Source organism: Dicentrarchus labrax, unplaced genomic scaffold (genome assembly GCF_905237075.1).
Source record: "Dicentrarchus labrax unplaced genomic scaffold, dlabrax2021, whole genome shotgun sequence".
NCBI lineage: Eukaryota > Metazoa > Chordata > Actinopteri > Moronidae > Dicentrarchus > Dicentrarchus labrax.
The window spans coordinates 15,963,695-15,990,637 of NW_026136713.1; the positions used below are offsets into that span (position 1 = coordinate 15,963,695).

General features: G+C 40.6%; 1 protein-coding gene across 17 annotated transcripts in view; it reads left to right on the top strand.

Moving 5' to 3' along the window:
* The first annotated feature begins 457 nt into the window (after positions 1-457).
* tenm2a (teneurin transmembrane protein 2a) overlaps positions 458-26,943 on the top strand; it is a 196,296-nt gene continuing 169,810 nt past the window's right edge. For 8 of the 17 annotated variants that reach the window (XM_051419667.1, XM_051419669.1, XM_051419668.1 and 5 more), the window contains exon 1: positions 458-597. The gene's annotated coding sequence lies outside the window, so the exon portion shown is untranslated. The remainder of the gene's footprint in view (positions 598-26,943) is intronic. The other 9 variants (XM_051419679.1, XM_051419682.1, XM_051419673.1 and 6 more) reach the window with 2 other exon arrangements.

The window sequence follows — 26,943 nt, forward strand, 5'->3', positions numbered from 1 at the left end:
TCATCTTGTAGGGATGTAGCTGCAGGCAGCAGTGCACGGTGGATTACTCTCCAAACGCGCTGATAATGACCATTGACTTGGCTTGGACGTGAACGCGCGCTCCGCGAGCCTCGGTCATTCCTCTATACTGTGTGGATGGTCGCTCCCTTGATGCTGCTGCGCGCAGCTTTAACCGATCGGCCGTCGCTCACGTTCAGAGGCATGCCCGCCTGCCCGTCGTTTCTCTGAGAATCAACGGAAGACGTGCCGTTTGCGCACAGCTGCGTTCGTCCGGTTTTGGTCCATCTTTTCCAGTCAGCACTGTTCCCTGTAAAGACCACCAGCGAATGGATTGCTCCGTTTGATTCCCCGATTTGGTGAGATGTTGTACTGGAGGCTTATAGCCTATCCTCTCCATTAGCTCACCCCCCCTACCCCCACCCCCTGTGCTCTCATCTCACGCTGTATGCAATAGCGGCTTGTCGGGATAGACGGGGCAAAGAAAAGTATGCAATAAACAAGTGTCAAGTATCTTCGGGCTGTTCGATTGGAGGGAAGGAAAAGTTCAAGTTGAAGGAGGAGGATTATGCAGTGAGTGCCGCACATAGCTGGAAACAGGTACGTGATATTTAATATATATTCCTATGGAAACGATGCTTACGCGCCGCTGTTTACACACACGTGTGTGCGCAATCAGTTCTTGTGGCAAGTAGGACGGGGAGGGCAGCGCAGAGCGATGACATTGAGGTGCCTTTTATCGGAAATAACATTTGGGGTCCTCATGTGAGCGTACACTTGAGTGGCAGCGGTCACACAGGGCTCCTTTCGCGTGTCCGCAGTGTCGTTAACGTGTCAGTGTGTCCAGCTGCCTGGTTGATAGTTCCTGTGCGGGGATGACCTTATGTGAATAGCTGTGGAGTTTGTGGTCTGAGAGGTTCGCACACAGCACATCTGCACGGTATGCCAACATCCCTACGATGTCTCAAAGAAAAAAGAAAAAAAACGTGTCCTGGTTTTGTAGAGCTGCTTTTCTTTAACGGGTCAAGGTGGAATGTTAGACCTCTCTTGATGAGGGGCAGCAGCTCAGCTAAACCCTGTGTTCTTGTCCGACGCGTTTATGGCTACCGCAGCGCTCTTCCTCATCTCATCGCTCTCCGTACATGCGTGATGAAGTGAGTTTGTCCTTCGAAAAAGATGCTTTCACTTCATCATGACAAAGATGGAGTTACTAGTGGGCTTTAATTGGCTGCTTGACCTGTCATTACCGCTCGTCTCCCCTCCTCTGGATGGCTACAGCTCTGCGTCCGTGGTGCGTCCACCCAGCCACAGCTGCTGCCGCGTATTCCTGGCTCTCCAGATTTCATCATTTCAGTTAATCTGTTCAAAAGCACCTATAGCTACACTGCACTTTATATTGTCTACAGTATTTTTGTTCATTAATATTTCACCTACTTGCTTCCATGCTATCATATATTGGATTAGAAATAAAGCATGGTATTATGTTTGTGGAGGGCTAAATCAAAGGTGCAGGCAGTGTAAATGCGAGTGTTGAGCTGAATTTTAATATCTTTGCTGCCCTGCTCTGTGTTTTTTTTGGGGGGGTGACACAGAGGCTGAAAGCCACAGCCCATTTGGCTCCCCTGGAGCTGCAGCAAGCACCATAACCCTGCAGGACGGCCGTTCACGCAGGAAGGAATATTTATTGGGCATGAGTGTGACTCCTAATTAAGAATTCAATGCCACATGCATTAAGCCTGCATTAGAAAAAACTTTTGGTGTCAGATGTGTATAAAGTACGGTGTCAAGGGATAAGGCCCACACACCAGCTGTAGATCCCGTAGCCTGGCAGTCGTCAGCACCCTATGACATGAAAACACACACAGACACACTCATGCCACGCAGATCTTGATGATGAGACGCCCTGCTGAGATTCACACTTCAATCTGACTGGTACAGTTTCTCTCCGTGGCCCTTCTATCTCCTCCTCCACCTTTAGCTCTCTTCAAGCCTGCCTGCGTCTGTGTGATCTCTCACGCTCTTTGATCGCTCTCCCACTTTCCATCCTTCCATCTTGAGCTTTTGACAGGGGCATATAAATCAAAAAGAAAGCAAAGCCCTCGGTTTGGCGTGCAATCATTACTGACACATTTAAATACATGCATATGGAAACAAGTGCACAATGTGTACTTTGGCTATGGCTGTTTTACTCACACGGACAACTACACACTCTCAAGCGGCATCCACCTTCAGTCTTTAACCTGCCAAGCATAATCATTATAACCCAGTGGGTTATGTGTGTGTGTGTGTGTGTGTGTGCGCACAAATCTGTAGCGAGCCGCAGTCTTAAGTGCTAATAGGAGCTCACACTGGACAGCAGCAGGCCGTGTCAACCACAATCGCCAGACAAGCCCTCAGGGTGTCCCATTTGGCATGACTACACACACACACATACAGACACACACAAACAGACCTGAGAGGTTTAGACTGGACTCAAGGGTCTGAGCACTATGGGTTCTCTGAGTCCATGTCCTTGCTGGACCTTCACAACTATTCAACAAGATTAACTCTAGGCTATTACCATGGAGATATACTGTAGATTGACTTACACACACAGACGTTTATGTGAATGCCAGATATTTGTTAATTCACATCTGAATGTGAAAAGAGAGTGAATCTATTTCAGTTAATCTATCTCTTTCCCCTGTCTCTCTTCCTCTATGTGGGTTACGTATTTTTACATACATTATACTGCAACACCTGTGAGGCCTGGAAAGAGGAGCATCAGTCTTCATTAGAATGAAATTAGGCTGGCCCTGTTGAATAAATGACTATTATTGAGTGTGTGTGTGTGTGTGTGTGTGTGTGTGTGTGTGTGTGTGTGTGTGTGTGTGTGTGTGGTTTGGCTGTGTGCATGTGTGTGCTTGTTGAACCCTGTAGCCTGCTCTGACCCAGCTGACAGATGACTGCAGTGATTTCCAGGGTTCAGCAGATTAGGGGATTAAAGACTGAAGGCTTCACACAATAACCCAAATGCATGCGCATGGTGGCAATCATGCACACAGGCACACGCGCGCATCAAACAAACAAACACACGCTCTCAGAGCTGCGGGGCTGTTCAGAGGTCAGTGATATCCAGTGTGACCTCTCTGCTGTGTTTTGTCCTGTGTTGTGCAGATAGGGCCGTCCACATTCACACACGCAAACAGATGGAAAACGGCATTAGAAAACCTCAAGGGTCCAATTTCACTAATGCCATTTTCATACTACAGGCGTGACCCGTATTGGTACTGAGAGCCCAATTGATACATTTTGTCCTTCCTAACCCATTCAGGACCCACTCAGTGTTAGATAATGAACCAGCATAGTGGGCTGAATGTTTGTGACTAGGCCAATGCAATTTTGTTGCAGATTTAGAGCCAAAAGTCCCTTTCAAACACAAAATAGGCACCATTGTATTCATTGTTTTAAATTCTGTCAATGATAACTACATTGCTGCATGTTAACTGATGTCATAACAAAAAGCGGCTCATATGTCTCTCAGGTATAATTACATGAGAGGCTGTAAAGTGCCCCTTATTAGTAGGCTTTTGTACGATTTCATGTGTTGACTAGTTTGGCTTTGGAAACACTACATGCTGCACAGTGTTAACATTTCTCCTTTACCTGGACGTTTTAACAAGGCTTGAAACGCTAAACACAGTTTCCACTGACAGTGCAACCCTAGTAAAAATACCTTAAATCTGTCAGATTTAGTATTGTGGGCCAAGTTTAGATTTGTATTTTTCCAAGAAGATGCTATAGAGGAGAAAGCATGCAAATATCTCCAGCAGATTTACACACCTGGTGCTTAAAAACCTCCTGTTTTTTGTTTTTAAGCCATTCTCATAAGCAGTTCTTGATTGGCTCTGAGCAAAATAGAGATGAGTGCATGATTGTTATCAGGCAAAATCATTTTTGAAATATAGCGAACACTGCTACTACATTTATGGTACATTAGACCTTCGAATCTTATCATTTGGGACAGAACAGGATAGGTGGTAATGGAAGCAGAAACAACCTCTTGTCACTACTGATTAAGTAAGAACACTGACCTTTACCGAGAGGAGAGGTGGGTGAAAAGGATGGTCTTTGAGACAGAATATGGAGAGGGGTTGGTATTGTTTATACTGTTGCTGCACAGTAATCGTCCGCATGTGCTGGTAAATAGAAAATACTAGCTTAGCTCTATTATAGGCTGTTCTGTCCGTTCTACTACTCTCTCAGCTATTTTACAAGCTCATGCCTTTTTTGAGCCAGAAATACAATTAACTCAGTGTCATAAATCCACATCCACAAAAAAAAAAAAAAACTGCTGCAGGAACGGCCATCACTTCTATTATGTTGCCCTGGTTTGGCCTCCTGCAGAGCAGCTTTTGGGTGGCATGAGATACAACAATATCAGAAAGGTTTTGATAAGAAAGGACCAACTCAGTCCCCCCCACCCCTCTTCATTTCTACTTCATCTAACCAGTTGCATACTGCTTACTGTCCCCCTCCACATTTCCTTGCTCTGGCTGTCTAGTCCTCAATTTGATCCATTCATGCTTCATTGTCCTCACTGTTTCATATTTCAACATTTCAAACTCTCAACATTAATTGTGCTCCTTCAGGGATCTTGCCTCGGCATATGTAGGAATAGCATGCTGCGGTTTTTCGAGAGGCTAAAATTACAAAAGACTTGCTGATGAAGGAGCGAATTAATTGCAGTAATTGATTAATTGGTGGGTAGACTGTAGGAAACCACAGTGTAAAAAGTTGTTGATGACATCTCCCATGGCTTTCTGAAGAAATGGCTTGGGTTTGGATAAAAGTACAACTAAATAGATGTTTTACTATTTTCTACTCTTAAGTGCTTACTAGATGTTTTACTATTTTCTACTCTTAAGTGCTTACTAGGTTGAATTCTGTTTTAGTTTAAATGCAAAATATGACTATCCACTCTGCTTCCTCAAATTTTAATGACTAATAGTTTGCTTGAGACTGATTACATCAATTCGCAGTCCTCCATAATAATCTTGTTTACCTGACATGTGTCTTGACTTGCCCCATCAAATTTACCCAAAACAATTAGTCATAATTCTGCTGTATCACATCTTATCACAATTACAATCAATTGAGAAGTAAAAATCACATTTCAATTTGCCAAACAGTTTGGAAAGCTGGACATGCTGCCTCCCTGAAATCTTGTGTTTTGGATAAGAAGATAGTGTAGAGAAGTGGGTGCGGCTACTTTGTGGCAGCCTGTGGGTTGCGCATTATTTAATCAAGGTAAACAAAGTGGACCATAGTGTGTAATGTACTGACACTAAAATATAGCCTTCTCTTTATGGGAACAATGATTCTCAAAATTGCTGCCAAGACACATATTAGAAGGGAAATTAGCCAGTGAGACCCTAGCTTAATGTGAAAACAAATTTGAATACATAATAGTCTGACTTTTTTTGGAGCCAGCATCTAGAAGACATTACTGGTACCGTGTCTTAATGTATTCCTGCATTGGCTTCAGCTTTCAGATTAATTACATTTGAGTATTTTTAATAGTATTTGTGGTTATCTGCAATCTTACACGAAATCTGAAAGTCTTGAGATCATTCCTTCCACCTGTTCCTTGCGCACTGTTTGCGACCTTTAAGGCCTATATTTTTCCTTCATGGGGCTCTAGCTCAGAGCATAGTGCTTTGGTGTAGGGCGATGTGTGTATGCATGTGTGTGTTGGCATGTGTGTGACGTGTGACACCCGGCATTAGCTGTGCTTTAGACAAAGTGACGCTTGTAGAGAGCAGCCTTCATCTTGGATTACCATGCCCATGGATCCTGTGGGTTTTTGTGCTGGAAGAGATGGCAGAGTGGGATGATATTCTCTACATCTGTCTGACAGCTGACCGACTGGTTTTAACTCATCCTCCTCACATGCTCATGGCACTTTGTTGTGAGCTTCCTGGTTACATTTAAGTTGAGCAAAAATAAATTCTTGAACTCATGTGCCTACTTGCACACTGATAATGTCTAGGACCACGTCTTTCAGCAAAGACAACCACCAGTAATCAATTTCATTGAATGATTTAGATGAAATTTTGTACTCTCAGAAACAAAGACTCATAACAGTGAAAGCTTAAAAAGGTTAGTTGATCTATCAGTTAGTCAAATGACAGGAAATTAATAAGATTAAATTAGAAGATTTTCTTCTCTTTTTCACATATGATAATTAACTGAATATTTTGTGGTTTTGGACTGATGCTTGGATGACGATTGATCGAGAAAATAATAAGTGACATATCTGTTCAGTTATGTCAGGCTCATCATCTTCTCAGTGTATGACAACTGGTTAAAGGCTTATCCCATTGTGAAGTAATTTTGGTCCCATTGAAGATGCAAAAGCAAGCAAAATGCCTGTTGAGCCATTCCGGGCCACAATAAATCAAGCTGAATTTTGTGGCTGTCTTTGTAGAGCAAACTTGTACAAAAAGTAACCAAGAAGATTCTTCATCTGTTGGCACTGCAGTGCAGTTTTTTCTTTTTAAACCATTTCCCATCAGGGTGCAGAGGCGCGTAGTCTATCGGACAAATTAAGAACATTCAGACATACACACACATGCACTCACACTAGCAATTCCACTTAGGAATTTCTGTGGATTCTCCATTTACTGTACTCTGTCTGCGCTACCCTTGATTTGTGGGATCATTCAATTCCATGCCTTTCACAGCCAATGGAATAACCACAAACTCTCTGCAGCAGCCAATGAATTCAGGAAATTTAGTGTATCTTCCACCCCTCTATTGCTTATCCTCTCTCTCCTTCTCTCTGTCTCTCTTTCTAAGCAGACATGCCTAGTTACAGTCTAAAATGGCCTTGTGAAGGAGGACGCGAGTTAAGATGGCATCCCCAGAGACTTTTCAGAGAAGTAATTTAATAAACTGTGATATTTTCCCACTCCACAAGGGAAAGGGAATAGACTCAGAAAAGTAATGAAACTCGGCTGTTGAATTTTTAATATTAAAGAATCAATTTCCTGTACTTGAACATAACCAAGGAAGGCTCTTTCTTCTACCAGAGTTGCAAAAGGCACAGTATAGCATTGACTTCCGGCGGGTTGTCCCAACCACAGTCGCTGCTTAGATAGTGGAAGAGTAGTTACCTCACAAGAATGGATGCATGTCCTTGTTCATTAATTATCAATAAGACTATGAGGACAAAAAGCACAATTTACATTTAAGCAGATAATGAGAAGTTACAGATTTATGAGTGCATTTTGGTGTAAAATCATGATTTCATGCGCACTTCAAAATGTGCTTTCATGACTTTCTCCAGCTGTTTTGGTGTATTTGGAGATACAGTTTCTGGCAATCATGCTTTATTCCCATACTGGCCATACTTTATCCATCCATTTTGTCCTGGCATCATTTTAAATCTTGTGTTACAGAATTACTACAATTAATGTTTTTTTTAATTCTCTCAGTGGTTTTGTCATTAACAGGTTTCCATACGTTTCACTGATCATTCAATTGAACTTTAGCATTTGATAATTAGCTCTGTTTCCTGCCTTTCATGCTTCTGTCAAGGCTGTTGGTTGTTTGTTTACTGCAGATATGCAATGACACTCCTTTTACCCTGACTCTACTGCTACGTGTGGCAGAGAGAGAGGGAGAGAGAGAGAGAGAGAGAGAGGTCAGGTGATGATTTATGACCGCGATGCTGCATTCCAGCACAGGATGATTAATCTCTTCTGGGAACACTTCACGAGTACAAGTTTAACCTACCTCGGCCTTGCACACGCATGCACGCACACACAAAAACACAAACACGCACACTCATAAGCACACACGCACTCTGCATGCTTGACAAGCAGGACATAAACGCAGGGGCAGAGTGCATGTAGGTGCTTTTGTATGCAACCCCCCCTCACATACATACACACACACACACACACACAACCCCAACCCCACATACATCCATCCCCTCTTTTAGTCTCTGGCTCCCTTTTTCATTCTTTCTTTTTTTTTCTCTCCTCACTGACCTCAGTCTTGCAATGTCTCACATTCACCCCTCTCCTCTTTCGCCTCATCCATTCATCACAAACTCTCACAGATGCTTACACTCACTCACAGAGAAAGAGAGTGAGAAAGGGAGGGAGAGTCAGAGCCTCTGTATAAGGCTATTTGGCTCCTGTACCAGTGAGCATAAGGCTATAGGATTAGTGCTGCTAGGTGCTAAAAGCTTCAATGTCTTAATAAGCGCAAAGAAAGGCAGGGACTGGCAGTATCAGTGTGATACAGCTGTTTGTCTCTGTGTGTGCTCATAAGTGTGCATATTCAGGTGCTCTGCGCAGGTACAAAATACTCTTTGGCAGTCCTGGGCCGGCACATTGAGAGGACAAGTGTAAATACCGCAGGCTGCATCTGAAGCTCTATTACTTGAACACACTCCAACGAATTGTTCCACAGTTACACTCATTGAAACACAGAGGGTGGTTGAACACATCTTTATTATAATGAAGTCATTTATTGTAATGGAGAACATTTACAGTCAACTGCAGCTTAGATTCCTACTCTTTTGTCATTATGGCTTCCCTGTCTCTTTATCAAGCCTACTCTCTCTCATAGAACGTCTCTCTATCTCTCTAGTGACCAGCTTTAGCCTGTGAATACAGTGACCTCTCTCTTGAAAGTGGGATAATTTTAGAGGAATTGGACTCAGAGTGATTGCGATTAGAGTGATTGCAACATTCTTAGAAATAAGACATTTTCTCTGCTATATAAGGAATGATTTATCAGTGAGAAATATGCAAAGAAAAAAACAAAATAAAAATGCTGTAACCACCAAATGACATGATAAACATAACATAAAATTAAAACCAGTTATAATAAATTGAAACGATGGAGAGTAAGTGTTATGGAGAGAGTTAAGTTTGCTGTGACTTATATCACTTTATGAGTCAATCAACTTTATTGCTTATTTACAGCTTTGCTGTACTTGAAACACCTACATCTCTAGAATGTTTAATGTTTATATGAAGTCTTATGTAGGAGGAGTCTGCTGTCAAAAAATATCTATCTCTATCTCTCTAGCATTCTACATACCCATGAAGACAAATGCGTGTATATTTGTTATACTATAAAGTTGTGATCTTTACCAGCTTCAGTCCTGGTTGATTTGGTGACAACCACACTCACTGGTTGTAACAAATGTTTTTAATAATATGGGAAATACTCCTTGAGCAGCCACTTTGTCCGCAATACAAAGAAGAGCATTTGGTGTGCATCTGTTTACAGTGCAGCCAAACAAACATTTTAATAAAGAAAAAATAATAGCAACTGCAATCTGATTCCATGCTGTGCATGACATGAAAGTCACAGTAAAAGGAGTTTGTTACCTTGCTGAGGAGTTGGGGGTGTGCATGCTGTCACCTTCAACTCTGTATCTAATAAGAAGGAGTAGCTCACTTTGGCTGATCCTTCTTGCTTCATTACTCCATGCAATATTCAAAACAGATCCACTGTCTTGTTTTGTACACACATTTTTGATGAACTATTCCTGTCAGCACTAATTTCAGAGACAAATACACTGTTTCCTGGCTGCAATAAAAGCCACCCTGTGTTTTGCGGATTGGATGTTTTTAACGGGATGCAGCACCAGTAGGAAATGTTGAGTTTGTAGCAGTAACTTAATACAGCTCTGATACGGTTGCAGGAGAGTGAGCAGTAAACAGTTGGCCTGATATTATTTAGGTAAAATTAACAGTAAGGCTGGATTACATACATGCATTGTTTCATGTAAATCTATTGTGCGTGTGAAGACTGATTTGAATGAAATGTTGTAATGGGAGACCCCATCACTAGCAATGAAAATAGCTATATAAAGAAGCAATTACATTGTAATTGTACAATGTAAATACATTACATTATTGATGAAAAAGCAGACCATAAAAAGTATTAAAAATGCTGTGTGAATAGAGCAGGCCACTGCCCGGAGAATTTACAGCGAGCCAGTGGGCATGTTGATGACGTTGATGATGTTGCGTGCAGCTGCTTCATCCTCTTTTCGGCTTTCCTGTATTTTGCATTCCACTCTTTCGTTAATATTGTGGATACTTCCAAATACATGTAGTATTGATATCAACGCTAAACAGTCATCATTACGGATAAGCCTCCCTCCTCCCCTTGCACGGTCAGTACCCAGGCTCCACCCCTTGCCTTAACCAGTACACAGAAATGAGTCTGACACAGACAATGCTAAATGTGTAAAAGGGCAACTCGAGATGAAGTCCAGACCTGATTCTACGCACATTGTCCGGAGTTAATATGAGAAAATGGCTATACAGTAGCACAGCAAACTCCCACTCCATACATCTATCCCTACTGTAATTAAATGGCCAGCAGCTGCCACCAGATTGAAACTTACTTCATTAACTAATGGTTATACTTATCATTATGTCTACAATACCAGGCATTTAAACATACATTTAATCATCTCCACTATAATGCCACCTCTACTATTATGACACAGATATTAAAAATGTTTTGCCTTGGCTCTATTCATGTTATTCCCACCGGGGACTTTTGCTTTTGCCCTGCCCAATATAAAATGAATTTCTGATTAAATAGATTAGATCGTCAATAGATTGACTAAACTGCATAATTATCCTGTAAGTACTATACTTCTGTTCTCACATTGCTCATGACACAGAGATAGCAGTGGAGGGTGAATACCAGTTGGCAAAAGAAAAGGAAAGTTCAGTAATTCACATCTTACTTAAACATATAAACTCATATATGCTTGTGTGCATGTAGCTCGATCTCTCTGGCTCTTAATCCTTTATTTAGGACCAGCTCAATTCATAACATAGGCAGCATCCATTATCAAATGTGAGGATTGGGGGAGAGCAAAGGAGTACTGCATGAGGGAAAGAGAATGGGAGAGAGAGTAATGTAATCCTTTGTGAAAGTGCCATCATATCACCCAGCCCCACTCAATCTCCTCACCAGCTACAGAATAGATGAATGTCCTGGATGATTCTAATCTCATCACACACATGCACGCATTATACACACATGTAGACACACTCACACAAGCGCACACACACACAGAATGACTTGTCTGCACCATTCATATTTGATGTTTACAAAGAGATGGCGAATAGTAATAAAATGAGTGGATTCTGGGATGTGACTGCGCTTGAATATGCGCTCTGCGTGTGAATGTGTCTTTGGGCTTGTGAATATGGTGTGTGTGTGTGAATGTGTAGGAGTTATATTTGTAACGTCTGGTCAGAACATCCGTACTTAACTTTAATTCCTCAGCTTTTAATTGTGAGCAGGTGCCGTCGCGCCTTAAGATTTCTTCTTGTTTGTGCAAGTGTCGAGTCCTGAAAGGCCCCTGGTGTTATGTGACATCGTGGATAATAAGGCCATGTCACATTACTGTGTGTGTGTGTGTGTGTGTGTGTGTGTGTGTGTGTGTATATGTGTGTGTGTGTGTGTGTGTGTGTGTGTGTGTATGTGTGTGTGTGTGTGTGTGTGTGTGTGTGTGTGTGTGTGTAGTCTAGACACTAGACATCTTCTAGTCCACTCCACTGTCTTCTTTACACTGCTATCACTCCACGTTGATTTAAGAATATGTCTGTAATTGAGGAAGGAGGTCTGATAAGGACTGAGGATGTTGGGGAACCATGTGTTTGATTCATACTGTGAAGTTATCTGGGTCTTTCAAGTTTGAATTGTTCCTACTCAAGAATGTTGTATTTGATGTTCACTCTGAGGATTTACCTTTGCTTGATTAAAGGTTTATTACCAGCCATTTTTATAGCTTGTTTTGCTTTGATGTGAGACACTATGCTGATTCAATTAATTTGTGTTAAAGTCGGCTAAATTGATCATCATTCATCAATGGATCAAGTAATCCTTAGGGACACCAGTTGGGCTAAAACATGAAATATGTAACGTCGTATGTATCTCAGTGTTTTAAATATTAAAAGTAAGACACAAAATGTTGTTATTTACATTAGGCATCTGTCACATAATTGGAATAATTATGTTGTTAAATTGTTGCAGCAACAATTGATTATGTTATGTGACTTGAGAGCCAGCTATGTTGCAGCCAAATTAGGTGCTTAATAAACAATTATTAGTCCTGCTGCCACCTGGAAGACAGGAGATGAAAGTTTTTCTTTTTCTCAAGTAATTTAGAATGATGGCATTATAATATAACATAATGTTTAATGTATGTATGTATAGTCATATGTTACAATTAACTCAATGTAAGCACTTTGCAATGATAAGGAGCTAAATTGGTTTGCAACCAGTAATTAGTTTCAACATTTCCTTTCCATGGTTTCTATCTATGGTGTTTGAAATATGAAATTCTGTAGGTTTACCAGTGTAACCGCCCCTTAACCTTACCATATTTATTAGCTTGTTTTTAATACAAGTCTGCTAAATTTAGGCACAAAAAACACCTATTGACTGTTGTCAGTGTAAAATTATGAATATTGTCATTGATCATTATGCATCTTTTGAGCACAACTAAACCCTTGTTGTAATATCAAACATGCTTGATTGTGTCAGAAAGGTCTGCAGTACGTTAGCTCTGACTGAGTCCTTCCCCTCAAGCGCTGTGACAGCAGAGCACAACTGTGATCAGACTCTGAATTGGAAATTTGCCTAAAACCGAAATCACTTCAAATATCATCTGTGTAAGGTCAGCATAAGTTATGTGAAAAGGCTTAAGTGCAATTTTGGTATAAAAATTAGGCTTTTGCCGCTAACTACTCAGACTACGTCTTAGAGCAAACACTCACATTCTGTGCTATTTTCATGGATTTAGTTTCACGGATTTTCATGGATTTAGTTTGTGAAGGCGCACCGACATAATCACTTAAACTGCCTTCATGTTTATTATGTCTGCCGGTATTTCATTTTCCTCAACATGGATTTTATAACTCAGAAAAGAGATAAATCCAGTGAGAGTTTGAGCTAAGTCATTAAATCAGGGGTAAAGGAGCATGGGTGGTGGGATCCTATGGATTCATTGGACAAGAGAGAACATACAGTCTATCAAAGACCTCAAGGATATTGTATATTATCTCATTTCTACATACCTGAAGTCAGAGCAATCTTTTCCCACCAATCTTCACTTTCTCTCACCTTCAAAAGTGCATCATCTTTTCATGTGGTATTTTGTAAGTGCAGTTTGTCTGTGGTTGAAATGAATATTATTAAGTGAAAATGCCATGACAGAAAGTGTCATTATATGTGTTCGGAAAAATATAATTTCTGATAAGCTTGTGTTAAACATCAGTTTTTTACAAAATGTTTCTGTCAAATACCAATATTATCAGTTTGCACACATTCTGATATCATTTCTGTAGCACACCCAGCAGGTGCTATTTGTTCGATGACGTCAAAAACCGTTAGCATCAATCTCACTCTCTGCTTGATTCCATGATCAGTTCTGCCAAAATGTTTCATTTCCTGTCATGCACACATCTGTGACTGGAGTTTTGAGGATAAAGCCTTTAAATCCAGTACAGTGATGTATTTGTAAAACATTTTTATGAACAACATTACATTTGTCTCCTGAGTTTTCATTATTGAATCTGCCTTTATACTTTTTTAAATTCAATTTGTATGGCACAATAGCAGCCTGTCAGGGTGAAATAGGGCTATCAGTTCATTTGAGTCATATGTGAGGTAAGAACAATACAATTAAATAAATATACAGAGAATCAAGTAAAGTCAGTTAGTGCTCTTGCTGATGCAGTGGTGTTGCTGATGAGTTTAACACTGGCTTATGACCTGTGTTGCCTCACATCACCTTTCTGTCTCATCTGTAAATTCCATCTCAAATAAAAACACGCACTATAAAATATGAATACTAAACAATAATCGTAAAAAAGAAGAAAGAATCAGCGAAAAAATAATTTGACTGCTTTCAAGACATGTTGTTGTGCCACAGCGAGGATTACGGTGGGGCTTTTAAACTGTTAGATTCCCGCTGCTTTTTAATATCTTGTGTGATCTATTTGTGTCCTAAGCTGCTAATAGCTAGAGGGAATCAGGGGAACACAGCAGGGGTGGTGCTCGCATAATGGATTGGTTATTTTATGTTTCTCCCCAAAAAAGAGATAGGATTGGGAATTTGTCTTTCCCTCCTTTCTACATTCATGAGTTTTGTCTCCTTTCGATTTTAATAGAAAACAGAGGCTTGTATAGTAGAAACATAAAAACTCTAGCCTAGTATTACAGTTATTTAGAAGCATGTGCTGTGCTGGTGTTTCCCAGCTCAAGCCAAGACACAACATTAAGTATACGGTAAGGACTGAAATCCAGTGTAGGATGGAATTTCAGGACCCTGCACTCACCACCGGCAAGAGGATATCACACTGGGTGAGCTGAACTTGAGGAACACTAGCCCAGTGGGCGAGAGTGATTTTTTGAAGCAGCAAAACCATATTCTCCATTTCACAGTCACAGCACTGGCACCGCTGTGATAACAATGTGCCCTAAACCCGACTTATGTTCTTATTTATTCGGTGTGCCCCACAGTTGCCTGACGATAATTCTGAGAAAAAGTAATTGCTAACAATGTACGTGCACACATTTCCCTTCCCTTTCCCTGCACTCCGGCTCGTCTTCGGTGCAGTAAAGCAGAGCTGCAACTGATATGCATAATCACACGTTTAGAGACGGGTGAGAAAGAGCTATTTTCAAAACCTCTCCCTGACAACTCGGAACAATTTTGGAAGTTTTCAGGACAATCAGCCTGCTAATTCTGCATTAATTAGTGATAAACTATGAAAAACCAAAACAAGTTAATGGCTGTGTTCAGGGGAGAAAAGAGGGGTGCAAAATGGGTTTTCCTTCTGCAGTTCCGCATGACAGGAAAAGGAAAGAGTAACTGTCAGATAAAATTTCTCAGTGCAATTACAACATTCTTGATCATCTATAGGGACCAAACAATTCACCATAACAAATACTAAAAGCTGTAATGTTGGCCGATGTTGCATAAATGTTTTAGAATCGTGGTGCTTGTTATGGGCTAGACCAAGCCTCAGTGGACCAATTTGCCCGCCCTTATAATGGCATCTCTAATGCTCCAGTCTACATGAAAATAAACAAGTCTGTAAAAAGGAATATTAAATGCACTGTATTATTGCTTATTCCCAAAGAAACAAATTGATCTTTTTATGACATTCAATCTATAAAGCCAGGCGGTAGCTATTTTACAGCAGTTACCATAAACAAACTAGTGAGCCGGGTTTTATTACTTTACATTCCAGTATTGTGATAGAATTTTTAAACTGATCTGGTTGGCTACACCCAGTCTGTGTATGCAGGTAGAGATGTGTCTGCATGTGTGTATTGTAGATTGTGTGTGATCTCTGCCTTAGCTGCGGAAGTAGGGCTGATTTCCAAATACATCAGGTTAAAGAGGGCTTTGGCTTTGTGCTTCTGACCCGTCTGGACTGTTTTTCTGGTTTCAGCCTCATCCCTGGACTATAGTTGGAGCACTGGAAGCTTATCTCCACTGCCTTTACTCAATTCAGACCTTCGGCATTACAGCTGTCACAAAATTGTAATAGTCATTGGCCCATTATACCTCTGAAGATTTTGTGTGACTCAGTGTGTGTGTCTATAATCCTGTGGCAGATGTGGTTCTCGACTCAGTCGTATCCACACACACACACACACACAGAGATAAAAAGAATATAGACAGATAACTATTATTTCGCCATATTTGTCTATACCGCTATAACACTGATCCTTTTCAATCTGTTGTTGGTTACTTTAGCTGCTGTGCAAATATCGGATCTCCTCTGTTTTTCTGCCTATCTTATCCATTGAGCTCAAGCTTGATGTGACCTCCTACACACACTACGAGAGCCAAAGAGGATCAACGGTCAGATCCACTCAGATTACCACCTTCTTTGTCGCTCTCTCTCTCTCTCTCTCTCTCTCTCTCTCTCTCTGTCCTTCCTTCTCTATTTCTTTTCTGTCCACCTAGGGATGAATGGCTACTCTATCTAGAAGTTACATTTGGACAAGGACAAATAGTACAACAGGAACACACACAGGCAGACACCGCTGCAGGGCTGAGTAGCATTTGAGGGGCAGGATAATGTCAAGGCCTTGGTGGCTCCCAGTCATCCATGGCTGCCAACTTCACTAACATCAGCTCCAGTCCACAGTAATAGGACAAAGGCGGCCTGCTTTTTTCTGCAGCTTTTAATAGGGCAGCTCGTCTGTGTGTGTGTGAGTGAATCAAAGAGAGACAGAAAGAGGAGAGGGAGTGGGGTGTAGTGAGCATCAATGGGACTTTGTGTCTTTTTTGTGACTTGAAGGGAAACACCAGCAGGTAGTAGGAAAGTGGGAGTATGGGGCTTCAGAGATGACAGCAACTTGGTGCTGTCCTGGTTGTGGGACTGGGACACAAACTTTACCACAATATTGTTTTGTTTTTTATCAGTTGATATCAATATTTACCACAATATAAATTTATTTATGTTGAGCACAAGATTCCCCTGAGGGGGAATTGGACCAATTCTGTACATCAAAGTCTGTTTACAGGTCTTGGGGAGTACCACTGCATATGCGAAAAAGTTGTGTAAAGACTAAGTCTGATAAATTGCCTCAAGTGATGTCACTTAAAAAATACAAGATTGAAAATGAAAAAACTCTGGTGGTGTGGAGTATGTTGACTTACTAGACCTATGTAGCCCACTCTTCATCTCTTTTTGAGGCTAGCGGCTAAAGGCTACATTAGCCGCTATTAGGATAACACGTCTGAATCTCCAAGTTGCATAAATAAAAAGGACAATATCTTTGGTTCTGCTGCAACTACTTTAATGCTTCTTTTTTTTTTTTTTTTAACTGTCCATGATGAGTCAAACAGTCTTACAGAAGTGCAATGCTAAATGATGCCGTACTCTTTGAAGCTTCAAATTTGCTTGGGGGCGCCTGGATAGCTCACCTGGTAGAGCAGGCACCTCATGTACTGAGGCTGAGCCCTTGCTGCAGCAGCCCAGCATTCGAATCCAACCTGCGACCCTTTGCTGTGCGCCATCCCCTCTCTCTCCTCCCTTTCCTGTCTATCTTCAGCTGTCACACTAAAGGCAATAAAAGCCCCCCAAAAATATTATATAATAATAAATTGCTTGCATAAGATTTGGAACCTGAGAAATGGCCAATAATTCTGTGAGCTGCAAACTAGAACTAAAATATGTACTCTATGTATATCAATTATTACACAACATTTTTTCAATCCTGTCAGTCTAAATTATTATTATTTGGTTGTAATGTTTATAGACTGAGAGCATATCCAGGATCAGTTCCATTCACCTTTTAAAATTAAAAATGTTCAACAATACCCATGTCTTTGCCACAAGTAGCAAAAGCATGTGTTTGTGGTATTTTTTGATTTAGTTAACAGTATACATGACCTACCTCTGACTATAAATAATATTATCCTTGCCCTGTTTGACTGTCTCATCCACTATGTTGCCAAACTGGGCTCTAAATAGCCATGGTATTGATGCACCACAGAATTCCTCATTTATCCACAGTCGCTTTTTACATTTAAGTCAGTTTTGACCATCAAGCTGTCGCTTTTTGTGCCAACACAAAAAAGTCTTGTTAAAACAAGGCTGTGCCTATTGTAGGAAGGGGGCAGTCAATTTCTAAAAATCTGCCATGTAATTGGTTAGAAATAGCTTTGTCTTGGGGTTGGGTCATTAGTATGTTGTCAAGCAAAGTCTCTTGTTTATGTGCTTCTGTTTCTGTGTCTTATGGGCAAAAATATGAAATGCTACAAATATGTTCCTCTCCTATTTCCCTTTTTTACCCTCCAGGTATTTCTGCTTGTCATTGTAGACCTTTCTCCTTTAACATCATACCCGCACCATCCCACACACATATGCATATATACATTTACACTTATCTCAAAACAGCATGCTTTCACTGACCAAAAATACATTGCAATTTGTGTAGCAACGCGAACAGTGGTGCAGTATATCAGTGTTTGACATGTTGGTTGAACTATTGGTCGGGAGACACTACATTTATAAATGCATGATAGACACATGTACGGACACACGCTAAAAATCGCAGTGTGTTCACTTGGCCATTGTTACTTAACTCCCAGTCATCCTCCCACACACACAGCAGCAGGGCAGCCAGCCTCTTGACACCGTTCCATTTAGCCCACACTCCTGCCGGTGGATTCAGCTAATAACTCACATAGCCTGAATACTGCCATAGCGTGAAACAATTACTTTCAAGAAGAAACAGAGGAATCAGGGGAAATGAGAGAAAGCATAACCTTGAGAGAGGATAACATTTTTCAAAAGCCAAAACCCCTGTGCTGACGGTCATGTAAAAAAAAAAAAAAATCAGTTGGTTAATGAATCTCTCAACTGAACTGAAGTTGCATTACAGCACACACTCATCACTATTCAAGGCCTTTTCTCTCTCTCTGCAGGCCAGAAAAACAGGCTGGAAAATAAAATAAAATAAAAAACACTCCCAGTGTGTCAGAAATCGAACTGCTTTCCCAATAGAACTAAATTACCTGAAGCGACTGGGGACATTTACGAAACACACACATCTCATCTATAGTTCCCATCAAACACATAATTTGCTTGTAGTGGTCATACAACATAACAAGACAGTAGCTATTGATTGCGAAAAATTAGCCCTACAGCAAAGAGCAGGGTCTCGCTCCTCAGTGGATATTAGACTGAACAGATGACGATCAATGGCTAGGAAATAGAGTAGAAATTACATGGTATGTTGGGGGGGAAGGTTTCCTTACTTTCCTCTATTTTTCTTCTGTATTCCAAAGATATGCCAATTAGGTGAATTGGATTCTCTAAATCCCCCATAGTTTTGAAATGAAGAGTGTTTCTGTCTCTCAATGGTCTCTGTAAGGCCTGCAGTCGACTATTAAACAGTCAGTCTCCCTTCAGTTCTCAGTGTTTGATGGGATATAGATCCTGATCTCCAGTGACTTTCCAAAGTGGATAGGCTAAATGAAGGTTTCTGGCATGTGCATCATTATTAAAGGACAACTGAGAAAATATTGTTAAGAAACTGAAAACCGTGATGAAGCAGTATTTATGGTCTCATTTCTTTACTGCATGAATGGTTTGTATTCCTTTTTAGAAAGCCATTTTATTCAGTGAGAATTCACATAGACATATTTCCAGTGCTTCTATAAACCATATTATATATAATATATATATTTCTTCTTTTTTCTAGAATCTAAATGTATAGAATATATAGTCAGTAATAGTCCATGTTGAAATGCAGTGAGATGATGCTTTTTTAATGAAGGCTGTGAATTATTTCTTATTTTTCTTGACTGAAAATTGTCTTTCTAATTTTATCAATACTGCTATTGGCGTCATACATTTTCTGCCTTCACATATAATCCACTTGAGTAACCAACACACACATGTTTCCTGAGGAATGTCCAAGGGCTTCCTGGGAAATATGGGAAATCACTAACTGATGCAGAAGCAGGTTGAGGATATTTGAGAAAAAGTAGATAGTCCAACCATAGAAAAGCAAATTGCCACATTTAATCACAAAATAACTTGTTAAATGCTGAAGATCACATGTTGATAAAAGCAGCTGAGGATCGTATTCATTTCTTTTTTATTTTGTCCTTTATAGCAATTCTGTTGTTTTCATTTAGTCACTATGTACTTGCTTAATAGTATTTCAATGTTGAGCTCAGCTTACTCTATATCCTAATTAAGACCATTGTTTTTGCCTTTATGACTGCTATGCATGTATAGTATAACAAAGTATAAACAGTTTAATGCTATTTGGAGAAGCTGTATGTTTTTGCTGCTAGATTAGCAAACGCGTTCTCAACCAAATTACATTACATTATTATGATAATTAACCAATGTGTGAAGCAGTGAAACAAGTACAGACAAACAAGTAATGACCCACTTTAGGCAAATATCATGTCAAATAAAATACATGATGTTTTCTGTCATCGTTTCGGTGCAAAAAATTATATTTAAATTAAACAATCTGTAGTGATTGTTTTGTGTAATTATTATTAAAAGTGCTGTCAATCAAGTCTTAATTTACAAACTGTGGTGGTAGACCTACTTATTTGCTTACAGTTGGATCACAAATAGTAATTTTAATATGTGTGACTGTACCGTATATACGTTTAAATGTCTTCTGAATCTGAAGTGTGGGAGGCATTAGCAAATATTTGTTACGGGAGATGGGAAAAAGTGGTTGTGTGCCTATCTCTGTAATGCATTGTAATGAAACTTCAAGCACTTGAAATATTAACAGCATCATAGCTTCCACAGCTAATCTGAGCTATTCTGCTTCATCAGGATTATGTGTGGTTTGATCAGGTTTGATTGACAGTGGAAAAACAACCTCACAACTTTTGATTCAAATTTTGCTATATTCGGTATGGTGTATGGAAGTAAGTGCCGTCACATTTTTACAACTTAACGCGGGCCACTTAAAACCACCCGCACAAAAAGCACAAATGCAGAAAATACTTAATTAATATAACCAAAACAGTTTTAATTGGCAGAAATACATAGTGGAAATTAGGACCTGACCAAGATAGGATTTTTTAAACAGATACTAATTTCAGAAGGGAAAAATTCACATTCACTGATTACCAATGTGGTGTATATAGTGAATTTTTGGCTTGGAATGATAATAGGCCTTTTCTATGTGGATTGTGCACCAATTTTGCACCCATGTGGCTATGGCTGTGTGAAAAGCTGCTCTCCCAAACAAATAACTTTATTATAGAATATTTAAGTTGAATATTCTTTAACATGATAAATAATTTAACATACTGTATACATTGTCAACTATTTCTAATTTCTTGTTTACATTGCTGATAACGGCTTTTTCTCTCTTACATATTGTTATTCTTAGTATTCTTAATCACACTTTTTCTACATATATATACTGAGCCATAAAAAATATACCAATACGATACCGATGTCGGCTGATATGACTGCTGACTGTGGAACTGACATTTCCACTCAGTGACTCAGGCATAAAGGGGAATTGACTTAAAGCCAAATTTTATCTACTTCTCAGCTGCATGGACGCACAGTAATATGTGTAAAGATAAATGTTTGTGTGTGCCTGTATACATGTATACGTATGCATGTGTCTTGGGGCGAGTTTCTTCTGCGGTTGACTGTGGTTGAGTGGAGAGAGCTCATTTGAGAAGACGTGATTTGAGGAGCGATCAGGGAATTCCTCCAACATCATGCTCCTATAAATCATCTCTTTAATCAGCCTGAAACTCCCTCTCAGCGCACAGCTGACAAACACACATACACAGACACACAACGTTACAATGCAAAAAAAAGAAAAAAAAGAAGCCTGCTGCAGGCTGGCAGAGCGTGACGGCATCACATAGCGCGGTAAACGAAGAGCGAACCAAAGATAAAGGTAGAGTGACTGACTGAAGGGAATGTAAGGGAGACCGAGAAGAAGAGACATAGTTCAGCCAGGTTGGCAGAGTCAGTGCTGAGCCGAGCAGTGCCAGGCTGGTAATTGGATCGGAGAGTCTTTGGGGAGGAGGTGGGGGGGGGGACTAGATTGCTGAAATCCTTGTCTCCTGAGCCCATCAGCCAAGAGGGGCTATCTATGGACTATATTACACACTTATTTAGTTGATAGAATTCAACATAGCACCTAAACAAGACCCAAACCTAATCATCATCTAAGCACTAACCTAGATCCTCTTGCGGCAAAAGAGCTTTTTTCTATTTAAATATATAAGGTCTTTGCTGTGAGGCATTTTAATCTGATATACATAGAAATGAAATGTCTGTACACTATAGCCGAATCTATATTAATAACATCACTCTCGCTGATGTTCAGCCTGAATGAGAGAGACAGAGGGAGATAGAAAGAGATGGAGTTGTCCGATAGTTGTATTACAGTAATACCTTGGTTTAATGGATGTCTGGTTTGGAATAAGGCTGTACTCAGTCCAATTGAGATTGTGTTGCATTGGAGGGATGAGGTGTGCCCCCTCATAAATCCTCTCCTAGATGAGATTGGGGTTCAGAACGAGGGAATGAGCGGACAGTAAGAAGACTGAATGATGCACACAAATCCAGCTGAGGATTTTGCTGTTGTGACGGTGTGTGTGTGTGTGTGTGTTTGTGTGCATGTGTGTAGATGGTGAATCCCACATATGGGCTCAGTTAATCCTCCAGTCAGGTCTGGTGTTGTCTATGTGACACACACACTTACCCACACATACACAGAGGAAGAGCTAATGTTTTTCAGACGCAGCTCTTTGGAGGACGATGTTATTTGTTCCCTCTCTCTTGTCCCTCTAGCTCTATTACTCACACTCCTTTTTTTCAGCAAAAACACACACACAATACAGTACAATACAATGACACTCTCTGGCCCTATTTTCTGGATGTGGATGAATGGAAAGAGTGTAAGAGAGAGAGGATGAGAGGAGTGAAGCCAGAGGGAGAAGGGAGGAAACAGCTGGAGGTGGTAAAGGTCAGCCAGGACAGTGGTTCTGCTATAAATTATAAAGCTGCTGCTGGATGCTTAGAATCAGCTCGTAGTGGAATAAGAAACAAGGGAGGAAAGAAGTGTTGGGAAAGGAGACAGCATTACGTGGTAAGTATAGGAAACTAGGCAGAGTGTAGACAAGAGAGCAGAGAGGAGATGACAGGGAAGAGGGCAGCATAGAAAAGAGAAGCTCAGAAATGCTGCAGGAGGCAAAGGCAGTCATCTTGAGCAGAGGCCGATGATTTTACTGGGTTCTTCGGGGGGCCTGCGGGAGAGGGGAAGGGTCAGGTTGCCCATGTGTAAACAGCAGATGTGAAAAGCCGCCTGCACACGCCACCACCCCGGGCTCCAGCGAGCTGCACAGTCAAGGACTCGTCGTGTGCTGCTGCTCCTGAAACCCTCGCCCATCTGCTGTTGCTTTAGCCCCATAAGCCAAAGTCCTGTAAAGACATTGACAATGACAGCTACCTCGAGCCTTTCGGATTCAGGTGCGATTAAAACAAGTGTTGCTTCCATTAGGTTTTACACACTAGTCAGCAGTACGGCGAGCAGGCTCAGGCATGCTCCCGCTCATTAGCAGTGTGGACTCTGCACTGGCAGGGTCCTAATTGTTTTTCTCTTTAACTGAGCAACTTCATCAATAATCATTAAAAGGTGCTCAAGCAGGTGGGGCACTTCTTAACTTCGTCACAAGCAGCACAAACACACACACACACACACACACACAGTTGAAAAAAAGCCATGCACAAGTCATACAAGGCTCCTTTTTGAATATCCTTTCATTCCCTGTGAAAGTAGCATTGTTTATTTCATTAGGTGTTTTAGAGAATTTTGATGGAAATAGTCGTTAGAGAGGACACACTATCATTGTTAAATGCGATTGAATGTAGCTCATTACTCGGCAGCTAAAAGAGAATGAATCAAATAGAGGAGGCTGAGAAGAAAAAAACTAATTGAATAAACCAAGACTTTCTTTTTTTTTTTTTTGGCAAAACAGAGGATGAAATGTCTTCACATCATTTTGCACACACATCATTTGCAACACATTTCACTCATCCTTGTGTACTTAAAAGACAGTTTGTCAGTTGTGTTGCCTGTGAGGTGCAGATATGTCTGTGTTCTCTTGCTTACTGTCGGTGACATTTCAGCTGTACAGTTGGGAGCATGCTGAGTTCTGTATAGGTTGTCATAGCAAAGTCTCTAGCAATATCGCTCTCCCCCATCCCTCATCCCTGTCTTTCTCTCTTTTTCCATCTCATCCTTCCTTTCGCTCTGTCAATCATTTTGTTTGTATCTCTTTTCTTTTAATTTCTCTGTTTTTTCCTCTGTCTATGTCGCTCTCATAACATATTATTATTAAATACACCCACACTGCTATTCTCAGCCACCTATAATGCACAGACTCATTACATTTGACCTCTCACGATATACAGTGCTGCCTTTCCACTCCTCTTTTCTACGTATATTTTGTTTATATTATTTTTGCTTCATTATTACTTGTATTCCCATGTATTTGTGACAGCAAACTTTTCCCCCTGTATGTCCTTCTGCTGGGCCTGTTTATGTCGTACTCCCTACTCTCTTCCCCCAGCGAGCCTTCTGTCTCCCTCTGTTAGGGGTGATCTAGCTTTTGCTTCGTTCTCCGTGTCGCCACCCTCCCCGTTCTGTCATCTGTTGCTGATGGTTGTGGCGTATTAGAGGAAGCGGGCCCTGGGGCAGCCTATTTGTATGGGCCGTGTGCTCTCAGAGCCTTCATAGCTGACAGAAAAGCTTTACGGCGAAACACATTGTGTGTTCGGTTCCACGCTTACACACAAATCACTCTTGTTCATTTACTTTTCCTGTCCTGGGGAGATGTCGCTACGCTGGGGGAAAGTTTGCTGGCTTCCCCTGGCAAGGCCTGAGTTCTCAGTGTGTGAATGTGTGTGTGTGTGTGTGTGTGTGTGTGTGTGTGTGTGTGTGTGTGTGTGTGGTGTGTGTGTGTGTGTGTGTTTGTATACTAAAGCCATCAAGTGAGCATGTTAAGAATAGCTGTGGGGAATGAATGCTTTTGGTCCCTGTAGGCATGCGTGAGTTGCAAACAGAGAAGAGTGCAGAGCTGATTCAGTAAGTAAGCTGAGTGAGGACTTCAATGGTAAACATAAAGATTAGAGAACTGTAACCAAACAGCCATATGTTAGCAAATAAAAAATAAGTATGACAAACAACAGATTAGTATTCCATTAGCATGTAGTGTTAATTTGAACTATATGAAATAAATTACTTTAATAAAAAAAAAAAAGCAGGGGGGGAAATAACCTTGGATTCAAGGTTCAAGGATGTTTAATTACAGGATTCCTGAATTTTGCTTAATTATGTATGGAGTTAGTTTTTTGCAATACCGTGTCATCATGTCATCTTTTCATGAAAAATAAATTTTCCACAGATTCTATAATTGTCAAAAATACAAATAAAAAAAACAAAGAAGGTAGCATTTTCAACCCCTCCCCAACAACCCACCCTCCCTGAACTACTTCCAATCATGCTTTTCCTGCCTCTTTGGCATTTGTGTTTAGGTGTGTGAGTGACAGTGGATAGATGCGAATCTAGAGTAGTAATTAAATCAAGGTCCGCTGCCGTTAAACATGGGGCGTCCAGGGGTGACAATGCTTATTGACAAAAATCTACGCAAATGTCAACTGCCCCTTTCCATTCCAATTTTATGTAATTTACCAATGTTGTCAGGCTAAATAGCTCATTTAGGGCTGCAAAGGCAGAGTCACTGAGAAACACAGGCATTTTGGCAGAGATAAAGAAAGAAGTGAGCACACATTAGTTCTTTCAGAGAGATTTGATGTGTTTCTTTTCCTGTCTGCCATCACTACTTTCATTCTCTCCTTTTCCCTCTTTTAGAGAGAAAGATAAACAGCCACAGGAGGCTCGCTAGGCCTGGAGACAGACCAGACATCAAAATGTGCAGTGATTTTTGTATCTTTCTGATTACAGATTTGCATGACCAAAGCTAGGTAGAGATATATGCGGAGATTAAGAACCAACATAAATTGGCAACATCCCCAGCGACACATGACAAAAAGGGATGTAGCAATAAAAAGTTGCCTACTGATCAATGTTGAATGCTGACGGAGGCAACACTTTTGTTGTTCCAAAAGTTGCCCTGTGAGAATTGTGTGAGTGTGAGTTCACAGGAAGTTGTGTTTGCTTAATATCCCCTGAATCACACATGAACATTTAGGACACAGGCATGTTGGCATGTATGCTCGCAGGCACTCAAGTATGCTCACACAGCACATTTACACACACACACACACACACACACACAAACACAAACACACACACACACACACACACACACACACACACACACACACATTCACACATGTATATTTGAACAAAAAAAGCTAATTGGTCCTTAGCTATGCAGGCTAGAATTAACATTTAATTTACTATGAAATCAGCTTTTAACACAATTCAACGTGAACAGTACATCAATGGCAGCAGGGTTAAGACTGTGTTTTTATGCTCCTAACTCTCTGAGCCATCGTGATTAAATGAGCAGAGTAAAGCACAGAGGGGAAGAGGAGCTGGAGAGAAGAAAATGGAGAAAAGAGCAGTTACTGGTATGATCCTTATGAGTTGGTCTTAATTAGCATAATGAGGAAAAGAAAGGATTACAGGAGAACAGAGTACATACTTCCAGTTTCCATGGAAATGAAAAATGAGTTGAAGAGATAAAGCATTCAAAGTTGGGCCATCATTCAGCCATGTCTTAGTTTTGGGGAAGAGGAGTGAGTGAAGGGCAAATAATTTTTTTCAAAATTATAAAGCTACTTATAAGCTCACCAAATTTAGTACAACCTGTGCAGGGCTAAATTGTTGAAGAGTACACACATAATAGGGCTGTACATAACCCCAAAACAAGGGCATCTCATTGTCAACTGATCTCAGTGGGGAGCTTGATGTCAAAGATACATCTAAATAGTTGAACTGATAATAATAATGGGGCCTACTACCAAACCTGGGATAAGAGGAGACACAGAGCTGTGCAGCTGGTTTCACTATGTAAGAATAGAAGAAATTAATCTTAAGTAGCTGGAACTGCACAATTCTTGTTTTCACAGTTACATTTAACAATTAAGAAATTAGCAGCCAAGGTCACTCTCTAATTTTAATAAAACAGTTAATAAAAAATAATAAAACAAATTTGAACTTGAAAGTTTTAAACAAGTGCAGCCAAGTAACTTTCAGACAAACCATGTTGCACTCACCACTTTTTTTGGAGAACATGTGCATTGAGAATAAAAAGCACCAAACTCCCCATGATCTATCACAATGCACTATAGAAAAGACACCCATTTATATCACTCACAAGTCATAGAATGGGGG